We start from the raw sequence: 24,452 nt of genomic DNA on the forward strand, positions 1-24,452 counted from the left end.
AAACCCTGGATTCCACCTCGGAAGTTACAACACAAAACAAACTAAACCCCGGATTCCACCTCGGAAGTTACAACACAAAACAAACTAAACCCCGGATTCCACCTCGGAAGTTCTAACACTATAAAACCAAACCCCAGATTCCACCTCGGAAGTTACAACAGAAAAAAAAACAACTAAACGCCAGATTTCACCTCGGAAGTTCTAACACTATACAACATTCACACGGTTATGCGGAATTTTCTGTTTTACGCGGACTCCGCCGTCCTTCTCTAGTGTCCTTGGACCTAACACTACACAAAACTAAACCATAAAGAAAAGAAAAAAAAAAAACCCACAAAGAATCAACCACCTCCACATAAATTAAAGTTTCAAATTTGTGGTCGGGAAAGACAATACCACTACGGTGCGGAGGCCACAGTTTAAGAAGGAAAAAGCCTTCTTACCATCTAAAGGTGGGGCCCGCCTCCAGACCGCAGCAGAAACTCTCCCCCTCGGAAGTCTTAACCCTTAGATGCATGAGTGACTGAACCTTACACTCTTCCATAAGTGGGTCAAAAATGACCCAATTTGGAATGAATGCGTTTTATGCCATTTTGCTTAAGAATAATCATATATAACATTTAGTATTATATTTACATTATTTACACAATAATTATTTAATGTTTGAAATATCTTTATTTTTCACTTTTTAACATTTATGAAAAAGAAAAATTACATGGAAAATCAATAGAAAAACTGTGAACTGCGAACTGTGTGTGTGTGTTTTGCCTCATTTTCTCATCTGTCATGTAACATGGGGGTAGAGATGGTGCAAATGGTAGAATATGGATTGTTCACAGGAATAAATTGGCAGAGCTGAAATTCCAAATTTGTCCAAAAGATGGCGCCAGACCAAAACGTGAGACCAAAAGAGGAGCCAATAAGCTAAACATGGTAAAATAGAAATAAAAGAGGAGCACGGTGTCAGAGTGTGAGTCACGCATGGAAGCACAAATGTGATTTTTATTTTTGATTTCTTTGCTTGGCTAAAAATGTATTCTGTAACCGCTTTAAGCAATATTATTTGTCAATTCGATCAAGGGACCCGTCACTGAGAATAGTGGCGTGACATAAATTGTTTGGAGAAGCACAAATGTGATTTTTATTTTTTGATTTCTTTGCTTGGCTAGAAATGTATTCTGTAACCGCTTTAAGCAATATTATTTGTCAATTCGATCAAGGGACCCGTCACTGAGAATAGTGGCGTGACATAAATTGTTTAGAAAAGTAGGTCAAGGGTGAAAAGGGGAAGTGAAAGGTTTTACCACTAGCTGTGCATTTGGTGGAAAGTACTGCGTGGTCAGGGCGGAAACAGCTGCTGAAGGCCACAGATAACCAAGCGTGGGGAAACTGGCCAGTTCCCTCTATGGGCGTGGGAAAACTGGTCAGTTCCCTCTATAGGCGTGAGAAAGCTGGCCAGTCCCTTCTATAGGCGTGGGAAAACTGGGCAGTCTTACCCTATAGGGAAAGTACAGGAGAAAAGAAAGGGGAGGGGGGGGACGGAGAGGTCTATAAAAGGTCCTGCAGGAGCAGCTTCAGGGCTTTTTCCCCCAAAAGAGCTCTCATACGTGAAGAGGCCCGGAGGAGTTTCAAGATTTTTTTTCCAAAGTCCCAAAGATCTTTGTGTGAGACGCAGGATCACTGGACTGAAATTAACTTGGATTTACTCCTAAAAATTGGACTGGACAACTTTAAACGAGAAATTGGTGAGGATGACCGTTTTTATGTATTTTAGCGAGAGGGGGGAATAGTCAGCGGGCCGCCGGCTTCCTCGTGGCCAGCCTGTTTCTCTAATTTGGATTTTAGAAGCAAGATCGAACTGATCACTCGACTTTGCTTCCACCAAAAATAGCACGCAGCTGGTATTTACCTCTTCCCTTTTTTATGAACTGTGTTTTGCAATCGAATTGTTCTGGGATTGAATGATTTTATTAACACGGGTATCAGTGAGTGAAATTGTTCAGTTTCTGGAGTAATTGAGATTTGTAATTCTATTCCATGTTTCTACAATAAATGTGTTTTGTATATTACTTACTTCGTTGTGCGCGGATTTGTACTGAATATGCAACCGAAGGCTCAGGCCCGCTTCCCCTTTTAGACGGGCCGCGTAAAAAGGAACTCCGAACAAGTTAGAGACTTAAATAACTTCCGTAGTTATCTGAGCCACGAGTGAATTTCGATCCGTTCGAAAGTTGTTTCGTCTGAATAAATTAAAGGAAGTGTTTAAATCAGATTATTGGTTTTGTGTAGAACGGAAAGTTATCTAACTATTTGAAAGGCTCAGGCCCACTTGCCCTTTTTGACGGGCCGCGGAAAAAGTAACTCCGAGGAAGTTGGAGAATTAAATAACTTTCATAAATATTTAAGGGAGGAGTGGATTTCGTTAAAAGTGAATTGTTGGAAATTTACTTCTTCTAAATAAAATAACGACGACGGTTAAAATAAATCATTGGAGTTGGAGGAGAATAAAAGTATTTCGATTGTCCGTCGGGCGCGGCCCAGTTCCTAAAATTGTCGGGCCGCGTCAAAAGTTAAACGGGACACGATCAAAAAATAGACTTGCCTTCCAAATTAATTATTGGGCAAATCTAAACAGAGCACGACATTTTTATTCGGTTTAGGATAGTTGTTATTCTTTTTAAAGCAATTAAGAGGGGTGAAGAACTCCGACGGTTAAGTGCTAGATCTGCGTATGCGAAGTTAGAATTAATCATATAAAGTGCATTAATTTTCTTCTTAAATGCTATTATTGTCACACTTTTATTAATTCGATTCTCTTTCGAATAAAAAAGTTGGTCGGCTCGCTGCATGAGCGACCAAGTGGAACGGACCCATATCAACATTTACTTCGGCAAAACTAGTGCTTGGGTGCGCTATACAAACGAATCCCTGAGGTCTTAACAAAGACATCTAAAAAATATCCGTAACGAATAAGAACTTCAAACATTAGCGGGGAGCCATCAATACGATGCGGTCACTTCAAAGTCCTGCCTCGAATTGAGTTACTCGGCACGAGCTTCGGGTGACTTGAGAGGGATTGGCGTCGTACAGAAATTAGATTGATTCCGGTGGAGTTAATTTAACTCGGGTGGTTAGATTACGGACGAATCTCCGAACCCGGCTAAAACAAACCCGTTACCGGGAAGCCGGGGGCACCTTAATCCGAGAGGTGCGTTTGACACATCACTGCCTGCAGTTCAGGCAAACTACCATCTTCTGGCTGTGATCATTGCACACAGGTACACACCTATTGCTGACCTTGCGGTCTTTTCTGCTTGGGCAGATCTGACACCTCTTCCTCTTTGGTTGGCCCAGGCTGCTACTTTCCTGTGGCTGGGTTGTGGGTTTTGTCACCCCACACCTTTCCATTGTTTCTATAATCGGGGTTTGTAGCTGGGGGCAGCGTTCCAGCCGACTCCTCATGTGTGGTGTGACAAGCTCCTTTGACAGCTCTTTGAGGAAGAGCCGTCGTGCATTGGTGATGCCACTCTTGAAATCTTCGTGTTGAGCTGTGAAAAAGGTATAGGCATTCATGGCCACCTCTGTGTTTGGCGCTTGCAGGTGTATGTGCCAACCATCTGGTCAGTGGTGTCGACACCTTCTTTTGTCTTATTGTAAAATGTGATCACTTCTGTTTTTTTCTTCGCACTAGTTTCATCCACTACTTTGTCGTGGTGCATCGTGCTCAGGAACACAACAGCTTTTCCTTTCTTCCTGACATAGCTTCCTGACAAACTCTGTGCTGCGAACCTCCTTGGACTTGGAAGGCTTCATCAGAGGAGGGATATCTGGCTTGTTCTGGCGTAGAGTCCCCACAATGGTGAGATCCTTATACAAGAGATGCTGCGCAAGAGGCACACTGGTGAAAAAGTTGTCCATTGTTATGTTTCGACCTGTGTGTCTAAATTGACTACACAACTGCTGGACAATGGTTTCACCCAGATTCTTCTGAACTTCTTCTCCTGGTTGTCTCCCTGTGTAAACTATGCCATCTATTGCATAGGGGATGCGTGCATCACAAACCCAAAAGATTTTTAGGCCGTACTTTGCAGGCTTGATTGGCATGTACTGTAGGAACTTGCACCTACCCCTGAAAGGCACAAGCTGTTCGTCCACAGCAACACAATCGGGATGAATCGCTGTCGGCAATTGACCAGAGACAGGTCCCATACATAACGAAAGGCTGCCATGTGGTCTGTTTCCAGCCGGAAGGCTCTGGTCCTTGTATCATCAAAGCGCAAGGTACGGCAATGTCTTCAAATCTCCCAATCGACATTGTGGCCTTGTACATGTTATATGAGATAATACGTACATGTATCAGCTCTTGCTATGTAAAATATCTTTGTGAGGAGTGACACTTCTCATATAGATTGTGTGGTCCACAGCCACAGTTGATGAGGATCAAAGGTTCCCATTGGATTCCATAGAAAATGCATGCGAATCATTTTTGACCCACTTATGGAAACTTGGGGTAGTAATACAAAAACTACGATTTCTCAAAATATATAGTAGGTAAGTTAAAAATGTCAATAGCATGATGTCGAAAACATGTTTTTTGAGGAATTCCTGGAATATAAAGTGATAACAGTTTTTAATTACAAAGATATTTAAAAAAACAACCTAACTGGGTCATTTTTGACCCATTTATGCACCTAAGGGTTAAAACCGTTCAATTGGACATCACGTCGGGGTCACCAATTGTTGCGTTTTGTTCAAGATGTCTGTTGTTGAGCAAGGAAAATAAATATGTGGAGTAATAGTTTGTTCTTTATTTGCAAGATCTTGGGTTGTCTCACGGCAGTCAGTACACAATGTACTTCAGTAGATGAAAACAACAAGGTCAGACTCCAGATCAGAAGGTTTTATACTGTCCGGAAGCAGGAATACGGAAGGGAAGAAAAGGGAGGGGAAAAGAAGGAAAAACATATCCTCATAAGAATGTCGTGTTATCTACTGCAGTGTTTCCCAACATTTTTTCATTCATGGCACACCTTTTCATTGGAAAAAATCTTGGGGCACACCGCCAACAAAAATCTGTAAAGCTCGTATATTAAAATCAGTTATATTACAATGAAACACATAGAATCCTATTCCTATATATGTATGGAGAGTCGAATAATTTAATAGAAATAAATACTAAATATTCTTAAAATTGTATTCCTTTTTTTAAATAAAAGTGACAGTTTTTTAAAAAGGTTTTAGACGGTGTAAGAAATAAACTATTTAAAGTGATTGTGATTAAAATAAAAGAGTCAACGTGATTTGGTTTACTGTTTTAGACTAGGTCTATAAATATTGCAACAATAAGAACAAAGTAACTTTGCCTTGCGTGAACTGACCAGTGGTTTGGCGATCCTGTTTACAATGCGCTCCGTTATTAATATTGGAAAGTCCCTGTTGGAAATAATATACTTTTTATCATTGGAATCTATGTATCTACTTTTGTGTGCAGGATTCTACGCAGTATGTGACCATCAGGCCTCGTGATAATGACTTGGGGGCATATGGCCGGCTAATGACTGGAGTCATTAGCCGCGCTATACAATAAGCCCCATAGTTAGCTAGACATGTACAGATCATGAGATTGTCATGGGATGGCTGAAGCAGACAAAGGTCTTATTTAAGTTGAAGTCATGAGATATAATTATGTCCTTCCTATCTGGAAACCTACTCGATCATGTACACTTGCCCAATTGTTTCTCTCTCAATAAAAGGCACGGCTAAACTCGAGAAGAGCACGGATCTCAGCCACACTTGCTGTGTGTGTCTGGGGTGCGTCCTTCTGCGCAGAAGAAAACGCTAAGCCAAAAAGACCTACCGCCTCTGAGATTGATTTCAGATAAATGTTGTGAACCCAACAGTCCCACGGCACAGCTGAACGTCTGTCACGGCACACCAGTGTAAGGCCATCTCAGCGGATAGCTCCCACCCTGGCTCCGCCCTGTTTGACCTGTTGCCCTCTGGAGGACGCTACAGGCAAATGAAGACCAGGACAAACAGACTCAAAAACAGTTTCTTTCCCCAAGCCATAGCCGCCCTCAACTCCAGCCGACACTGATGACACTTTCCTTGCACTACTACTGCACTTTGTCCGCACTACTGTTTCCGATTATTCATCTACTTTTCTATTAGTCGTTTACTTGACTATGTTACTCGTATCTACCTCATGCACTGGATGGAGGTCTCCAATTTCACTGTACTATGTAGAATGACAATAAAAGTTTTCTGATTCTGATTTTCTGATGATTCTCTCGCTTCAACCCACTTTCACAAACTGCTGTCTGTTATTTATGTAACTTCTGATCCAGTTCAGAGCAATTCCTCTAATACAGTGGTTCTTAACCTGGGTTCGATCGAACCCTAGGGCTTTGATGAGTCCGTCTCAGGGGTTCGGTAGAGCCTCCACTGCAGAGGTCCAAACAAACCTGATTTGTTTTGTAAATTTGTGACGACGCATATCTGAACTGGTCTCGCAAAGGCAACAGCAGAAGTCACACTGATTTGCAGGTATGTAATTTGTTTTGAGTTGTGTTGCTTATGTTCTTTGAACAAGGTGATGTTCATGCATGGCTCATTTTGTGTAACAGTAATAAACATTAATGTCTTGAATTAGAAAAAAAAGTTTTTCACTCAAGAGGGGTTCGGTGAATGCGCACATGAAACTGGTGGGGTTCGGTACCTCCAATAAGGTTAAGAACCACTGCTCTAATACCATAATGTTCCAGTTTATTGGCCAAAATGTTGGGATCTATGGTATCAAAAGCTATTTTTAAGTCAATGAATATTCCGGCAGTGTGTTTGTTACTGTCAATGGAGTTTATTATCTCCTCTATTGTGAATGTTTTTTCCTGAAACCATATTGGCTATCTGTTAACATGTTGTATTTTTGTATGAATGACTCAAGTCAAGTCAAGTCAAATAATTTTTCTAGTATTTTTGAAAATTGTGACATGATAGAGATGGGTCGGTAGTTTGTGAAAATGTGCAAATCGGAGTTTTTGTAAAGTGGAATTACTTTCGCTTTTTTTTATCTCTGGGAATTTGCCAAATGATAAATTAAAGATGTATGTTAAAAGCTTGGCAATACCGTCAATAACCCATTTTACAGTTTTCATATCAATTTCATCACAATCTGTAGACAGTTTTGGCTTACATTTTGGAAACAATGTTGATAACTTCCCTCTCATTTACATCTAAAAGAAACAGAGTTTCTTTTCCTATCTATTAAAGAATAATCAGGACTTTCAGTACCAGTGATTTCTCGAGCAAATTTTTGACCAATGTCCACAAAGTACTTGTTAAACTTATTAGCAATTTCATTCATGTTGTCAAGTGTTTCTTTATTCTCAGTAAAGTAAGAGGGGTACGTTTTTTGTGAAGTATTTTGATTTTTAATTATGGAGCTGAGGATGTTCCACATGCCTCGTACATTGTTCCTGTTATCTTTTAGTAATCTATGATAGTAATCTTTCTTAGCAGTCCGTGTGATAGTAGATATTTTTTTTGTGCTTTCAGCTTCAGATGTTCTTGTTTTAATGAAGTCTCTATAAAGTTTTTTTTTTACATGCATTTCTAATCCCTCCAGTAATCCACGAATACTATGCTTACAATTTATTTTCAGTGGTTTTAAGGGACAGTGTTTGTTGAATAGCATTTTAAATAAGTTAAAGAATATACTATAAGCTGTATCGACATCATTACTGCAATAAACCTCATTCCAATTCTGCTCAATTAAGTCATTTTCTAGCATTCAGAGTCTCTGGTGACTTGACTCTTTTCCAAATTGTATTCTTGTTGATCTCTAGCAGATTAGATTCTGTATTAAAAGTGGTAAATATTGGCAAATGATCACTAGACTAGAAGTCCACCAACAGAGTTATTGGCTACATCATTTGTAAATATATTATCAATCAATGTAGCACTTCCAGATGTTATTCTGGTAGGTCCAGATGTAAACAATACATGGTGTTTAGAAAATCATAGGTGGGTTTATGTTCATTTGCTTTTAAAGAATCAATATTGAAATCCCCACAAATATATCGTAAATTTCGGGCTATAAGCCGCACCAGCTAAAATTCATGATTTTTTTATACTTATATAAGCTGCACCGGACTATAAGCTGCACGTGCGCACGGGTTATTTACAAAGAAAGACAGTACACAGAAAGCCTTTTTAAAGTTTTAATCACATTAACATTTCATTGTAAACACGGAAGTAACAGCACTAGCTGGGCTTAAGTTTTAATAGCATTAACATTTCGTTGTAAACACGGAAGTAACAGCACTAGCTGGGCTAAAGTTTTAATAACATTAACATTTTGTTGTAAACACGGAAGTAACAGCGCTAACTAGGCGGGTAAAAAAAAAAACACATACCAGTCAACAAAGTCACTGAGGGCCGTCTTTGTCTTCCTCCTGTCCACTGAAACCAGCAAAATCTTCCTTCTCAGTGTCCGATTGGAATATGCATGTAAAGTTGCCGCATGATCGCGTAAGATTTTTAATGTTTAATTCCCATTTGTAAGAGAATATACACAAAAATGATTGTCAGGAAAGTGATGATTATTTAGGGCCGCATAACTTTTATTAACATAACAGCGCAGCAGTAGTCCACAGCCTTTTTATGAGTGTATAAGTGTATTAGTCATGAGAAAAATCATGGAAAAAAACCTATATAAGCCGGACCGGAAAAGATGGCAGCGTCGGTGTGATGTGGAAACGTTTGCCCGCATTAAACCTGTGATCTATCATACAATGGATGGAGGAACAATAGTGGAAGATGAACTATTGAACTTTCTACTGATAAAGTCGAGAACGCTTGACCAAGACAACATTATCAAAATAGTCAAGACTAGCTTTAGTTCGCAACGGATTGAGGCTGCCAAAGACACGATGGCAGAGCTGTTTCCTGACGACAAACGCTGGTCAACTCACAGAGGAGAAAAGAAAATGTGGTTGGCTGTGTTCAAGGAGAAAAGGCAGATGGGACCAAGATTTGTGTCACATTATCTTGATGAACTACCTCCCATCTCATTCAAACATGTTGACGTCTCTGCGCTACTTGGAAGAATGCAGCAGATCAACTCCGACATTGAACTGATGACTGCATGTGAGAAGTTGTTGGCGCTCTCGGGCTCCTTTAACCAGCGACTGGTGGCGGTGGAAAATACGGCAACTGTTGTTGGGGGGTGCGAGTCCTCCTTGGCTGCTCACCTGGCGGTGGCTACTTCTCAGCCTGCGGAAGAAGGCTCGTCGAGCAACGGGTCTGAACTGAGCCGCAGCATGGCAATGGAAGAGGAGAATGCGGAAGAGCGGCGGGCACTTTTTTCCTGAGTCTGCCCGAAAAACTTCGGTGCGAGGCAGAGGGTGGTTGACATCTGAGCCGCTTGGAGAGACCTCTCAGGGGTTTGAAATTGTCCCGGGAAAGTCCAAGGCCAACAGCTGGAGTACTGTGGTGAAACGTAGGAAAAAACAAGCAGCAGCCCCAGAGAGCTCTGCTCACCGCGCAGCCAAACATCCACGGAAAAAGGCCGGCATTTCAGGGACGGCAGTAACACACAACGATAAACTTTCCACGGTGAAAACTAAGTTAGTCAGCGTGTTCGCTACGAAATTCACGCTGGACCTTGACGCTGATACTCTTCGTGAATTTCTGCAAGGGACAATGAACCGCGATGTGAAATGCAGGAAAATCAAGACGCCATACAGCAGATTCAGTTCCTTTTGTATTACCGCTGAATGGAACGACTGGAAGGAGATGTATGACCCTTAGTTCTGGCCAGCCGGGTCAGTCGTCAGACAGTACTTTGAACCTCGCCGCCCAAGAAGAGCAGCAGGCGGGGTGAGGCTCCCAGAGAGGATCCCTTCCCCGCAGAGCGAGGGGAGGAGGCGCCCCGGAGACGGAGCGTCGACAGCCGCCGCCGCGGTTGCTGCGGTGGAGGTGACGCGGGACAGCGGGGAGACCAGCGGCCCTGATGGGAATATCATGGGTTCATAATGCGTGCTGTGTCCTACAATTCTCGTGGCCTACGAGTAGGACATACAGCTGCCGACAAAGCGAGGCGGCTGGTGGTGGACACACTGCTGGATGACTGTGACGTCTTGTGTATACAAGAGTCTTGGATGGCAAAGCAAGACTTGGACAAACTCAACACACTGCACCCACACTTCAACGGTGCGGGCGAGTCCACCATGGTCCTTAGCACAAGAATACACCAAGGTAGGATTGCTGGAGGTGTCGCTATCTTATGGAACATTAAATATGACCCCATGGTTAAAATTGTGCATTTAAATGCTGGCTGAGCTATTGGGCTTGAGTTTAATTTTAATGGTAAATGTTTTATTATTCTAAATATCTACACACCATATGAATCCTATGATCATTTTGATAAGTATGTTAGCAGGCTTGCTTTCATTCAATCCTTTATTGAGGATAATATTACGTCATGCATCTATGTCTTAGGGGACTATAATGCAGATCTGTCTGAAAGTTCATCTCTATTTGCTAAAAATATGGAGAGTTTCACAAAAGATGCCAATTTGGTAATATCAAGTAAAATGCTCTTGCCTGACACAAGTTTCACTTATGTCAGTGAGGCATGGAATACCTCGTCATGGCTGGATCACGTGGTATCCACTGTTGATGCTCATGCCTCGATAGATAGTATGACAATTTAGTATGATTTAGCCACAACTGACCACATCCCCATTGCCATGGTATTAAAGGTAGATACGCTTACTAAGAATGAAGAAAGCCAATAGGTTAAAATAAATTGGACCAAACTGTCTAATGAAGATGTCCTCAGATATTGTTCCTGTTCTAATGAATTATTGTGTAAAGTGAATTTACCTATGAATGCTATTTGTTGTACTAATATATACAATTAGACTACACTCATGGGGAAAGTTTATGTTTAATCAAAGTCAAAGTCTGCTTTATTGTCAATTTCTTCACATGTCAAGATTCAAGAGTTTTTATTCGCCATGTTTGAGCATGCCAAACAAGGAATTTGACTTCGGTAAATCACACAGAGATCGAAATTGCGTTTCCTACTATCTCACGGTTACAAGACATATTACATAATATATATATATATGTATATACAGCGACAACCGCATAGTGAAGTTTGCTGACGACACGACTCTGGTGGGTCTCATCACGAAGGGCGACGAGACTCGGTACAGGTCGGAAGTTGACCTTCTGACCACGTGGTGCAGGGACAACAACCTCCTGCTGAACATAAACAAGACCAAGGAAATCGTTGTTGACTTCCGGAAGGGTCACACAAAACACCTGCCACTGATCATCGACGGTGCTGTGGTGGAGAGGGTGACCTGCACCAAGTTCCTGGGGGTGCACATCAGTGAGGACCTCTCCTGGTCCGCTAACACCGCGTCACTGGCAAAGAAAGCTCAGCGCCGCCTGTACTTCCTGCGGAAGCTCAGGCGTGCATGTGCTCCTCAGGCAGTCCTGTCTACGTTGTACCGTGGCACCATTGAGAGCGTCCTCACCAGTTGCATCGCTGTCTGGGGTGGTAGCTGCACTGAACAGAACTTGAAGGCCCTGCATCGCATAGTGAATACGGCTGGTAAGGTCCCCTCCCTGAAGGACATTTACACCTCCGATCTCGCCCGCAAGGCAGCCACGATTGCGAGTGATGTGAGTCACCCAGCTCACTCTTTGTTTGAGGCACATACAATGAATAAATAAGAGCGTTGAATAATAAATAAATAAATAAATAAACAAATAAATAAATAAATAAATAAATAAATAAATAAATAAGAGCAACATGGTTGAAATCGAGCAATTGTGCATACACAACAGACAGTCAGTATATAGCGCAAAAGTACAGGAGGAGTAGTGCAAGGCAGCCAACGTGGCCCAAAAGGCCAGGACATAATGCAGCCGAGGGTGGAGGGGGGAGAGAGTTCAGGATCCTAACAAGGCAGCCAACGTGGCCCAAAAGGCCAGGACATAATGCAGCCGAGGGTGGAGGGGGGAGAGAGTTCAGGATCCTAACAGCCTGGAGTATGAAGCTGTTGGTGAGTCTGGTGGTGCGGGAGCGCAGACTTCTCTATCTCTTCCCAAAGGACAGTAGATGTTAGGTTCAAAATCAGCAAAAGGATCAGCAGACAAAACCAGTGAGGCAGAATATTGAGTCTTTTCTCGCGAGGAGTGCATTCAGACTTACAGCAATCCGACTACACTAAAAATATGTTTACACTCCTTGCTCTTTTTATTTGGAATGCCCTACCCACAGTGTGAGACGATTAGCCCTTGAGGTGGGAGGTGGGGGGGGGGGAGAGATTGTGGCTTCGTCTCGTAAGAAAAGAAACAAAAAGTAACGCACAAAGTGTTGCGTGCAGATATGGCTATATCAGCAAAACAGTTTAAGCAATATTCCGAGAGATAAAAAGAGAAAGTGACGTTCTTTAAGGAAGATCAGAAGGTTCATGACGCATCGTTTGACGTGTTGTTTTCACGATCTGTTCTGGTGGACGCTGAGATGTCAGCAGTATCTTGTTTGACACAACCGTCATCTCGCCCCTGACCCAGCCGTAATCCTTCTGTTCTGTTGTACAAGATAAGAATTAGCAAGGCAAAGCAGCAAGCATACTGAACAGTAACATTATGAATAAGTACTCATTAGAGAACGCATGATAACATATATATACAATTTTTCTAACAGTAGATCAAACAAAGTGTGAGCGGGGTGACTCACATCACTCACAATCGTGGTCGCCTTGCTGGTGAGATGGGAGGTGTTTATGTCCTTCAGGGAGGGGAGTGAAGCACCAATAATCTTACCAGCCGTGTTCACTATGCGCTCCAGGGCCTTCATGTTGTGTTCAGTGCAGCTTCCTCCCCACACAGTGATACAACTGGAGAAGATGCTCTCAATGGTGACATGGTAGAATGTGGTCATGATGGCTGGTGGAGCACTTGCTCGCCTGAGTTTCCACAGGAAGTACAGGTGGCGCTGAGCTTTCTTCGCCAGTGATGCAGTGTTGGTGGTCCAGGAGAGGTCTTCACTGATGTGCACCCCCAGGAATCTGGTGCTGCTCACTCTCTTCACCACAGCACCGTCGATGGTCAGTGGCAGGTGTTGGGTGTGACCCTTCCGGAACAACAATCTCCTTGGTCTTACTGACATTCAGCAGGAGGTTGTTGTTCCTACACCATGTGGTCAGAAGGTCAACCTTCGACCTGTATTGATTCTCGTCGCCCTTGGTGATGAGACCCACCAGAGTCGTGTCGTCAGCAAATTTCACTACGTGGTTGTTGCTGTAGGTTGCAGTGCAGTCATGCGTCAGCAGGGTGAATGCAGCAGACTGAGCACGCAGCCTTGGCGGGCCCCCGTGCTCAGCGTGATGCTGCTTGAGATATTGTCGCCAACAAGTACAACTTGAGGCCTCCGACAGAGGAAGTCCAGTAGCCAGTTGCAGAGTTAGGTACTGAGTCCCAGTTCGTCGAGTTTGCAGATGAGTCGCTGCGGCACAATGGTGTTGAAGGCAGAGCTGAAGTCCACAAACAGCAACCTCACATAAGAGTCCTTTCTCTCCAGGTGTGTGAGGGCTGAGTGGAGGGCAGAGCAGATTGCATCCTCAGAGGACCGTTTGGCTCGGTATGGAAATTGAAAGGGGTTAAGGGTGGGGAGGAGAATGGATCTGATGTGCGTCATGACAAGCCGCTCAAAGCACTTCATGATAATGGGTGTCAGTGCCACCGGGTGGTAGTCATTGAAGCAGGATGGAGCAGTTTTCTTCAGCACAGGTATGATGGTGGCAGCCTTGAAAGATGATGGGACGATGGCTTGCTGCAGGGAAGTGTTAAAGATGTCTGTGAAGACACCCTTAAGCTCCTCTGCGCAGTCCTTCAGCGCTCGACCTGGGATGTTGTCTGGGCATGCCGCCTTACGGGTGTTGATAGCAGTAAGTATCCTCCTCACGCTATCGGCAGAGAGGCACAGGGGCTGCTCGTAAGGAGGGGGAGGGGTCTTCAGCGGGCAAGTGCTGTTCTGAACGTCAAAGCGAGCAAATATGCGGTTCAGATCGTTGAGCAGAGCGGCGTTGCCCTCACAGCTCTACAACGCGGGCTTGTAGTCCGTGATGGTCTGATTGCCTTGCCATAGGCTTTTTTGCTTCCTTGATGCCACGGGACAGGTTGGCCCTCGCTGTTTGCATGCCAGCTTCATCCCCAGCTCTGTAGGCTTCGTCTCTGGCCCTCAGCAGCCTGAGGACAGCCCCTGTCAGCCATGGCTTCCAGTTAGCCCGAGTGATGATGTATTTCGTGTGGGTCACATCATCAATGCACTTTGTGATGTAAGAGGTTACACAGTCTGTATACTCTAATATACTATATATTCTCCCACCCTAGGAAGGCTAAGAACATCCATCCATCCATCCATCCATCCATCCATCCATCCATCCATCCATCCATCCATCCATCCATCCATCCATCCATCCATCCATCCATCCATCCATCCATCCATCCATCCATCCATCCATCCATCCATCGATTACGATTACGTCATCTGATGGCGCCGCGGATGGCTGCCACGGTGAGTCGCTCTCTGTTTCTTTGTCTTATTTTGTGTGTTTTCTGTGTCTTCTGCTGTCCATCCCGGATCACTTTTACTAGAGAAGCACTGTTAAACATCGGTCAGTCTTCTTCTGGTATTTTCTCTCCTGTTCTCTCTGATTCAGACTGTTTGTCGGAGATTTTAGCCGGAGCGGCGGTGCTATACAAGCTAGCGCGACGGCGGCGACGCGGAAAACGAGCGGGAGCCCTCGTAAATCTGAGGCAGAGAGGGTTCCGTTCTGCCCTACCGTCAATTCATCTGGTGAATGTCCGCTCCCTGGCGAACAAGATGGACGAACTGCTGCTCCTCACTTCAAGGAACACAGACTTCAGCAGATCCGCCGCGCTGTGTTTTGTTGAGACGTGGCTTAGCGAACGAACCCCCCACCACGCCATGGAGTTAGCTGGGTTTCGGCTAACGCGTGCAGATCGCAGCGCGGAGCTCTCCGGAAAATCAAAGGGAGGTGGTCTCTGTTTCTACATTAATAAACGTTGGTGTACCGATGTCATGGTGTTGAAAGAGTTTTGCAGCCCTCTCCTAGAAACACTTTTCATAAACTGCCGGCCGTTCTATTCACCACGGGAGTTCTCCTCGATCGTCATGGCGGCTGTTTACATCCCACCACACGCACGTGCGAGTGAAGCCACGCAGATGCTGGCTGACCAGGTGACAGACATGGAGAAACTTCTACCAAATTCACTAATCATTGTTCTGGGTGATCTTAACAGGGCGAACCTCGCACACGAACTCCCCAGATACAGACAGCACATAACGTGTCCCACCAGAGGGGCACAGACACTGGACCACTGCTACACCGTAATTAAGGATGCATACCACTCTGTGGCTCGTGCAGCTTTAGGACTCTTGGACCACTGTCTAGTTCATCTGATCCCTGCCTACAGACAGAAACTAAGAACTTCTAAGCCTGTGGTGAGGACTGTCAGGAAGTGGACAGTGGAGTCAAGGCAGGACCTCCAAGCCTGCTTTGACTGCACCGATTGGAGTGTTTTTGAAGCTGCAAATTCAGACTTGCATGAACTCACTGACACTGTCGCATCATACATCAGTTTTTGTGAGGATCTGTGTGTGCAGACTAAGACCTTCTGCACGTACAACAACGACAAACCTTGGTTTACACCGAACCTTAGGAGGCTGCGCAAAGTCAAGGAGGAGGCCTACAGGAGCGGCGACCGGGACCTGTTCAAGCAGACCAGAAACACACTGAACCGAGAGGTCAGGAAAGCCAGGAGGTGTTACGGGGAGAGCCTGGAGAGACACCTCTCTGCCAATCCTGATCCCTCAACAGTGTGGAAAGGCCTGCAGAGCATCACGGGCTTCAAGAAACGAACCCCCCGTCCTGTGGAGAGCCCAAGGCTCGCTGACCAGCTAAACAGGTTCTACTGCAGGTTTGATTGGTCCTCCCACACAACGGGACCTCCTGCAGCACAATCCACACAATCCACATACTCACCTCCCCCCACAACTGCTCTGTCCACACCTCCATCACCGTGGTCACCAACTCTCTCTCTTGCAGAGGCCGCGCCCGCACTCCAGATTCGCGAGGAGGAAGTGCGTCAGATGTTCCGGAGACAAAAGATCAGGAAGGCACCGGGCCCAGACGGCGTGTCACCTTCCTGCTTGAAAGTCTGCGCTGAGCAGCTGGCGCCCACCTTTGCACGGATCTTCAACCGTTCCCTGGAACTGTGTGAGGTGCCCTCGTGCTTCAAGAGCTCCACCATCGTTCCAGTGGCCAAGAAGCCCGCCATCACAGGTATGAATGACTATGGACCTGTTGCACTGACATCTGTGGTCATGAAATCTTTCGAGAGGTTAGTACTGAACCACCTGAAGGATGTCACGGGCCCCCTGCTGGACCCCCTCCAGTTTGCCTACCGGGCAAACAGGTCGGTGGATGATGCGGTCAACATGGGATTGCACTACATCCTGCAACACCTGGACACCCCAGGAAAGTACGCCAGGATCCTGTTTGTGGACTTCAGCTCGGCGTTCAACACCATCGCTCCTGACATCCTCCAACAGAAGCTCATCCAGCTTGCGGTGCCTGCCTCCACCTGTCAGTGGATCACCAGCTTCCTGACCAACAGGAGACAGCGTGTGAGGCTGGGGAGCATCACATCTGACACCCTGACCACCAACACTGGAGCCCCTCAGGGATGCGTCCTCTCCCCACTGCTCTTCTCCCTCTACACCAACGATTTCTCCGCAAGTGACTCTTCTGTGAAGCTCCTGAAGTATGCAGACGACACCACTCTCATCGGACTGATCCAGAACGGTGATGAGACTGCGTACAGACAGGAGGTGGAGTGGCTGGTCCACTGGTGCAGCCAAAACCACCTGGACCTGAACCCGCTCAAGACCGTGGAGATGACAGTGGACTTCAGGCGAGGCCCTTCACCACTTTCACCCCTCACTATCCGCAGTAATACTATTCTCTCATCAGACACCTTCAAGTTCCTGGGAACCACAATCTCTCGGGACCTGAAATGGACCGGCCACATAGACTCTGTCCGGAAGAAGGCCCAGCAGAGGCTGTACTTCCTGAGACAGCTCAAGAAGTTCAACCTGCCACGGGAGCTGCTGAAGACCTTCTACACTGCCATCATCCAGTCTGTCCTCTGCACCTCCATCACTGTCTGGTTTGGATCGGCCTCCAAACAAGACAAGCACAGACTGCAACGGACAATAAGGACTGCAGAAAAGATAATTGGAATCAACCTCCCATCTATCCAAGACTTGTACCTGTCCAGGACCAGGAAACGTGCAAGTAACATCTCAACAGACCCTTCGCACCCAGGTTGCAGCCTGTTTGAACTACTCCCCTCCGGACGCCGTTATAGAGCTCTGTACACTAAAACCAGCAGACACAGAGACAGCTTCTTCCCCCAGGCTGTCGCTCTGATGAACTCACACCACTCTTAGAGTCTCAGAGTCATTACTGTGCAATAACATCCCGCTTGCCACACCTTTTTTGTCTACACTGTTTGTACTATGTGTCCTCTCTGCATCCATTGCAGCCTGGTCATCCTAGAAGAGGGACCCTCCCATCTGTGGTCTCTTCTCAAGGTTTCTCATTTCCCCTAGCTGGAGTTTTGAGTTTTTTCCTTGCCTTCTTGGGAGTTTAAGATCAGGGGGTGTTTGAGAATATCTTTCGTTCTTCACATGTCCTGAGTGCTGTTGTTAGTCACCTAAATGTTGAACAGAGGCTGTGATTTACCGAAGTCAAATTCCTTGTTTGGCACGCTCAAACATGGCGAATAAAAAACTCTTGAATCTTGAATCTTGAATCTTGGAACGGCGATCGGGCTGGAGAGGACAAACGATTCTGCGGGGGTTTCAAATAGTCAAGCGAGTCAAGTTTCTCCGGGACTGATGAGCGAAGCAGCATCAAGGGACAGACTGGCACTCGGGTCTGCGCTGGCGGCGCTGATATAGCGCTGTCCATGAACCCGTGGCAGGTGACGGTGATTCCACTGACAGGGGGGCGTGGTCCCGTCGCAGGTGGCACCAGCACGTGACACTGTCGAACCCTTGAGACAGACTAACCGAACCCCTAGGGTTCTATCGAACCCAGGTTAAGAGCCACTGCTCTAATGTAATTTTGTCAAAATTTATGACAAATTATTCCTTTATTTGCTCTACATAGAGCTACCAGAAAACATAAGTATTTTTAGTTGAACTTTTAAGAATTCAAGCGTTTAACTTTTTCAGTGACACTAATTTAAAGTGAAAAAAACAACAACAAATCACTCCAGCAGTAGCCAGGCATTATGTATAGTTAACACATGCAATAAGAAAAACTGAGTGACTCCGCTTTTAGGAGCTGATCCAATTCTCTGCTGGATTGATTGATTGATTGATTGATTGATTGATTGATTGATTGATTGATTGATTGATTGATTGATTGATTGATTGATTGATTGATTGATTGATTGAACTTTATTTATCCCACAGTGGGGAAAATTTCTTGTCACAGCAGCGTACAAGAGTGCAAGAATACAAGAAACAAGTGCCAAATGTAAAAATGGATAAATAACAGACAAACAAGGACAAAGACAAGTGCCACGAGTACCAGTAAAGACGAAACGGAAGGAAACCAACACATGATCAGGTGCCGCACATGTTGTACAGTCTGACAGCAGTGGGAATGAAGGACCTACGGAACCTCTCCTTCCTACACCGTGGGTGTAACAGTCTCCTGCTGAAGGAGCTGCTCACGGACCGCACAATGTCATGGAGGGGGTGAGAGGTGTTGTCCATGATGGATTTCAGCTTAACTAACATCCTCCTCTCACCCACAAGTTCTATGGAGTCCAGAGGACAGCCCAGGACAGAGCTTGCTCTCCTGACCATTCAGTCTCCCTCTGTCCCGGTCCGTACTGCCCCCTCTCCAGCAGACCACAGCGTAGAGAATGGCTGAGGCCATCACAGAGTCATAGAAGGTCCTTAGGAGAGCCCTGCACACACCGAAGGACCTCAGTCTCCTCAGCAGGTGGAGGCGACTCTGGCCCTCCTTTTACAGGGCGTGGATGCGATCAGTCTAGTCCAGTTTGTTGTTAAGGCGAACACCCTGGAATTTGTAGTTCTCCACTACCTCAATGTCTGATCCCTGGATGTTCACCGGAGTGAAGTGGGGTGTTGTCCTCCCGAAGTTCACGATCATCTCCTTCGTCTTGTTGGTGTTCAGCTGAAGCTGGTTGAGCTCACACCAGCTGACAAAGTCCTTGATGACCGTCCTGTATTCCAGATCGTTCCCCTCAGAAACATATCCAACAATGGCTGTGTCGTCGGAGAACTTCTGGATGTGGCAGTGTGTGGTGTCGTGGGTGAAGTCCGAAGTGTACAGGGTGAAAAGGAAAGGAGAGAGCACCGTACCCTGGGGGACACTTGTGCTGCAGAACACAACGTCAGACTCACAGCAATGTAACCTCACGTACTGTGGCCTGTTGGTGAGGAAATCTGTAGTCCATGCAGCCAGGTGTTGGTCCACTCCCACCTTCTCCATCTTCACCCTGAGCAGTGACGGCTGGATGGTGTTAAAAGCGCTGGAGAAATCGAAGAACATGATCCTCCCAGTGCTCCCGATGTCCTCCAGGTGAAGCAGTGTTCTGTGTAGTAAATAAATGACTGCATCGTCCACCCAAACACCAGGCCGATAAGCAAACTGCAGGGGGTCCAACTGTGCTCCCACCAGTGAACGCAGGTGACCCAGGATGATCCTCTCCATAGTCTTCTTCAGGTGGGAAGTCAAGGTAATCGGCCTGAAGTGGTTAGGCTCCTTGGGGCGTGCCACCTTCGGTACGGGGACCACGCAGGAGGTCTTCCACAGGCCTGGAACTTTATTCAGGCTCAGGCTCAGGTCGAACAGGTACATGATCACGCCACTTAGCTGATCTGCACAGTCCCTGAGCAGTCTCGGACAGATGTTGTCTGGGCCCGGGGCCTTCCCTCCCTTGATCTTCCTGAGTTGACTCCTCACCTGAAGATCTGTAAAGGAGAGGGGTGCGTGGGAAGACTGGAGTGGGGGAGCGAAGAGTGAAGAGTGTCTTCGGAGAGTGAGAGGGGGTTGGTGTGCTGGCGGGGGGGCTGGAGTGTTGAAGGTGGCAGGCTGAGGTGCGGAGGGGGAGCAGGCCGGGAAAGGTGAGGAGTGGGAGCAGGGTGGGTAAAGGGGTGGGTGGGGGGGGGGAGGGTGGTATAATCAAATCTGTTGAAGAACAGATTGAGTTCATACGCCCAGTCCTTGTCCCCACGAGTTGGTTTCCTATCAACCCCTTTACCATGGGCTGAGATGGATTGCAGACCTCTCCAGATTTTTCTGGCGTTGTTAAGCTCCATTTGCTTCTCCACTCTCCTCCCGTAGTTCTCCTTCCCCTTCCTGATCTTCAGCCGGAGTTCCTTCTGGACTCTACGCAGATCCTCTACGTCCCCCGAACTAAAGACACTCTTCTTCTCATTAAGCAGAGCCTTTATTTCGGAGGACACCCAGGGTTTGTTGTTGGGAAAACACTGTACCAACTTGGAGGGCACAGCGTTCTCCACACAGAAATTAATGTAGTCCGTAATGCAATGGGTCATGTCACTGCCATGGGGGCTACAAAGTGCTTCCCAGTCTGTATTCTCAAAGCAGTCTCTGAGCCTGGCAGTAGTCTCTTCAGACCACAACATCTCATACCTCCTCTCAGGTGGTCGTTGTTTCACCACTGGGGTGTAGTCTGTGACCAGATGGACGAGGTTGTGATCTGAGCGACCAAGTGGGGGGAGAGGGGGATGAGGTATATGCATCCTTGACATTAGCATACAACAGGTCCAAAGTTTTATTGTCTCTGGTGTGGCAATTTACATATTGCGTAAAGGTGGGGAGAGAAGAGGACAGGGAAGCATGATTGAAGTCCCCGGAGATGAGGACGGAGGATTTGGGATGCTGAGTTTGAAGCTGAGAAACGATAGTGTGAATCTGGTCACACAGTTATAGCAATAACATGTGAATACTCCCTCCGGAGGTAGTACGGCAGCATGCTAACCACTAACGGCTCCAAGTCTCTGGAGCAGAGTTGCTCCTTAACACTGATGTGTCTGGGATGATACCATCTATCGTTCACAAACACAGCGATTCCCCCTCCTCTCTTCTTACCGCTCTCCGTAGCTCTCCTGTCAGCCCGCACCACTTGAAATCAGCCTTCTCTTCCATGGTGGGCACTGTTGTGGTCGCATATGGTCATTCTTCTTGTATCTCATCAGGGTGCTCTGGTTCCCCAGCACCTGACGCAGTCCTTGTTTGTCCGGGAGACGTCTGAGCCGGCATGTCTTTCGTTTCTTGTACTCTCATTATGTCTGAGGTAGGCGGTATCGTTAGGGATATTGCCTAAGGACCCACACTGACTGTTGGTAAGGTAAGCATATTGCTCATTGCTCATATTGTGCCCCTGCCGGGAATCGAACCCGGGTCTGCCGTTTGTAAGTCATGTGACTTACTGATTGTGTTAATCAGTATATATATATATATATATATATATATATATATATATATATATATATATATATATATATATATATATATATATATATATATATATATATATATATATATATATATATTTGGTTTGCCACGTAGAGCGTTGCAGCGTCACTGGAGAGACGACCTACATTTCTACATTTTTACATTCTGTTGCATGTTGTTTGAGATGTCCGTTGTTGAGCAAGGAAAACAAAAATGTGGAGCAACAGTTGGTTCTTTATTGGCAAGATCTTGGGTTGTTTAATGGCGGCCAGTACACGAGGCATGGCAGCAGATGAAACAACAATTGTCATCTCCAGGTCAGAATGTTTTATACTGTCCGGAAAAGGCGGGAAAGCGTCACCTGACCATTCAGTACCTATGCGTATTGGGAGGTTACCGCCCCTATGTGTGTGTGTGTGTGTGTGTGTGTGTGTGTGTGTGTGTGTGTGTGTGTGTGTGTGTGCGTGCGTGCGTGCGTGCGTGCGTGCGTGTGTGTGTGTGTGTGTGTGCGTGCATGTGTGGAAATGTCTTTTAACCGGATTGAATTTGACCCTAGATTAGAACTTCCCTTTTCATCTTTAATAGCCAGGCCTTCAGGTTGTGGCAAGACTTTCTTTGTAAAAAATGTATTGGAAAATCCTGAACATGTTATGAGAAAAAAACCTGATAATATTGTATGGGTTTATACTTCATATCAGCCAATGTACGATGAGCTCAAAAACCTAAATAAAGACATCATATTTATCAAGAGACTGCCTGAATCTTTTGATGACGAGAAGTTGTTCCCGCCACAACATCGTCATCTGTTGATTCTGGATGACATCATCTTCCAGGCTTCAGATAATCCGGAAGTGGTTCGAATATTAATCCAATATAGACATCATAAAAATTTAAGCGTTATAAAACGCTAACACAGAATGTATTCCATCAGGGCAAATTCAGCCGTACTATTAGTTTAAACAGTAATTATTTGATTTTGTTCACAAACCCATCCATCCATCCATCCATCCATCCATCCATCCATCCATCCATCCATCCATCCATCCATCCATCCATCCATCCATCCATCCATCCATCCATCCATCTTCTTCCGCTTATCCGAGGTCGGGTCGCGGGGGCAGCAGCTTTAGGAGGGACTCCCAGACTTCCCTCTCCCCAGCCACTTCATCCAGCTCATCCCGGGGGATCCCAAGGCGTTCCCAGGCCAGCTGAGAGACATAGTCTCTCCAGCGCGTCCTGGGTCGTCCCCGGGGTCTCCTACCGGTGGGACATGCCCGGAACACCTCCCCATGGAGGCGTCCAGGAGGCATCCTGATAAGATGCCCGAGCCACCTTATCTGGCTCCTCTCAACGTGGAGGAGTAGCGACTCTACTCTGAGTCTCTCCCGGATGACCGAGCTTCTCACCCTATCTCTAAGGGAGAGCCCGGACATCCTGCGGAGAAAATTCATTTCAGCCGCTTGTATCCGGGATCTCGTTCTTTCGGTCACGACCCATAGCTCGTGACCATAGGTGAGGGTAGGAGCGTAAATCGACCGGTAAATTTAGAGCTTTGCCTTTTGGCTCAGCTCTCTCTTTACCACAACAGACCGGTACAGGGTCCGCATTACTGCCAAAGTTGCACCGATCCGCCTGTCGATCTCGCGCTCCATCCTCCCCTCACTCGTGAACAAGACTCCAAGATACTTGAACTCCTCCACTTGGGGCAGGATCTCATTCCCGATCCGGAGAGGGCATTCCACCCTTTTCCGATCGAGGACCATGGACTCGGATTTGGAGGTGCTGACCCTCATCCCGACCGCTTCACACTCGGCTGCGAACCGTTCCAGCGAGAGCTGGAGATCACGGCCCGAAGAAGCCAACAGCACCACGTCATCTGCAAAAAGCAGAGACGCGATGCTGAGGTCCCCAAACCGGACCCCCTCAACGCCTCGGCTGCGCCTAGAAATTCTGTCCATAAAAATTATGAACAGAATCGGTGACAGCCTTGGCGGAGTCCAACCCTCACTGGGAACGAATCTGACTTACTGCCGGAAATGCGGACCTGACTCTGGGATCGGTGATACAGGGACCGAACCGCCCTTATCAGTTGGCTCGGCACCCCGTACTCCCGAAGCACCCTCCACAGAACCTCTCGAGGGAAACGGTCGAACGCCTTCTCCAAGTCCACAAAACACATGTGGACTAGTTGGGCGAACTCCCATGCACCCTCGATGATCCTGGCGAGGGTGTAGAGCTGGTTCACTGTTCCATGGCCAGGACGAAAGCCACACTGCTCCTCCTGAATCTGAGGTTCGACCTCCCGACGGACCCTCCTCTCCAGCACCCCTGAATAGACCTTACCGGGGAGGCTGAGGAGTGTGATTCCCCTGTAATTGGAACACACCCTCCGGTCCCCCTTCTTAAAGAGGGGAACCACCACCCCAGTCTGCCAATCCAGAAGCACTGTCCCCGATGTCCACACAATGTTGTAGAGGCGTGTCAGCCATGACAGCCCCACAACATCCAGAGCCTTTAAGAACTCCGGGCGGATCTCATCCACCCCCGGGGCCTTGCCACCGAGGAGTTTTTTAACTACCTCGGTGACTTCGACCCCAGAGATTTGAGAATCCGCCTCAGAGTCTCCAGGCCCTGCTTCCACAATAGAAGGCGTGTAGGTGGAATTGAGGAGGTCTTCGAAGTATTCTCCCCACCGACTTACGACGTCCCGAGTCGAGGTCAGCAGCACGCCATCCCCACTGTAAACAGTGTTGACGTTGCACTGCTTCCCCCTCCTGAGACGCACAAACCCCCGTGATAAATTGCAAGCGAATGTTC

At 46.5% G+C, this 24,452-nt stretch overlaps 1 protein-coding gene across 1 annotated transcript in view; it reads left to right on the forward strand.

Annotated features, from left to right (window-relative positions):
- Window positions 1-521: 521 nt before the first annotated feature.
- Window positions 522-24,452, forward strand: part of LOC137839856 (small ribosomal subunit protein eS21-like) — a 132,614-nt gene continuing 108,683 nt past the window's right edge. Inside the window, exon 1 of the mRNA XM_068649694.1 lies at window positions 522-1,745. The gene's annotated coding sequence lies outside the window, so the exon portion shown is untranslated. The remainder of the gene's footprint in view (window positions 1,746-24,452) is intronic.

Source organism: Syngnathus scovelli, unplaced genomic scaffold, assembly GCF_024217435.2.
Source record: "Syngnathus scovelli strain Florida unplaced genomic scaffold, RoL_Ssco_1.2 HiC_scaffold_23, whole genome shotgun sequence".
Classification (NCBI taxonomy): Eukaryota; Metazoa; Chordata; class Actinopteri; order Syngnathiformes; family Syngnathidae; genus Syngnathus; species Syngnathus scovelli.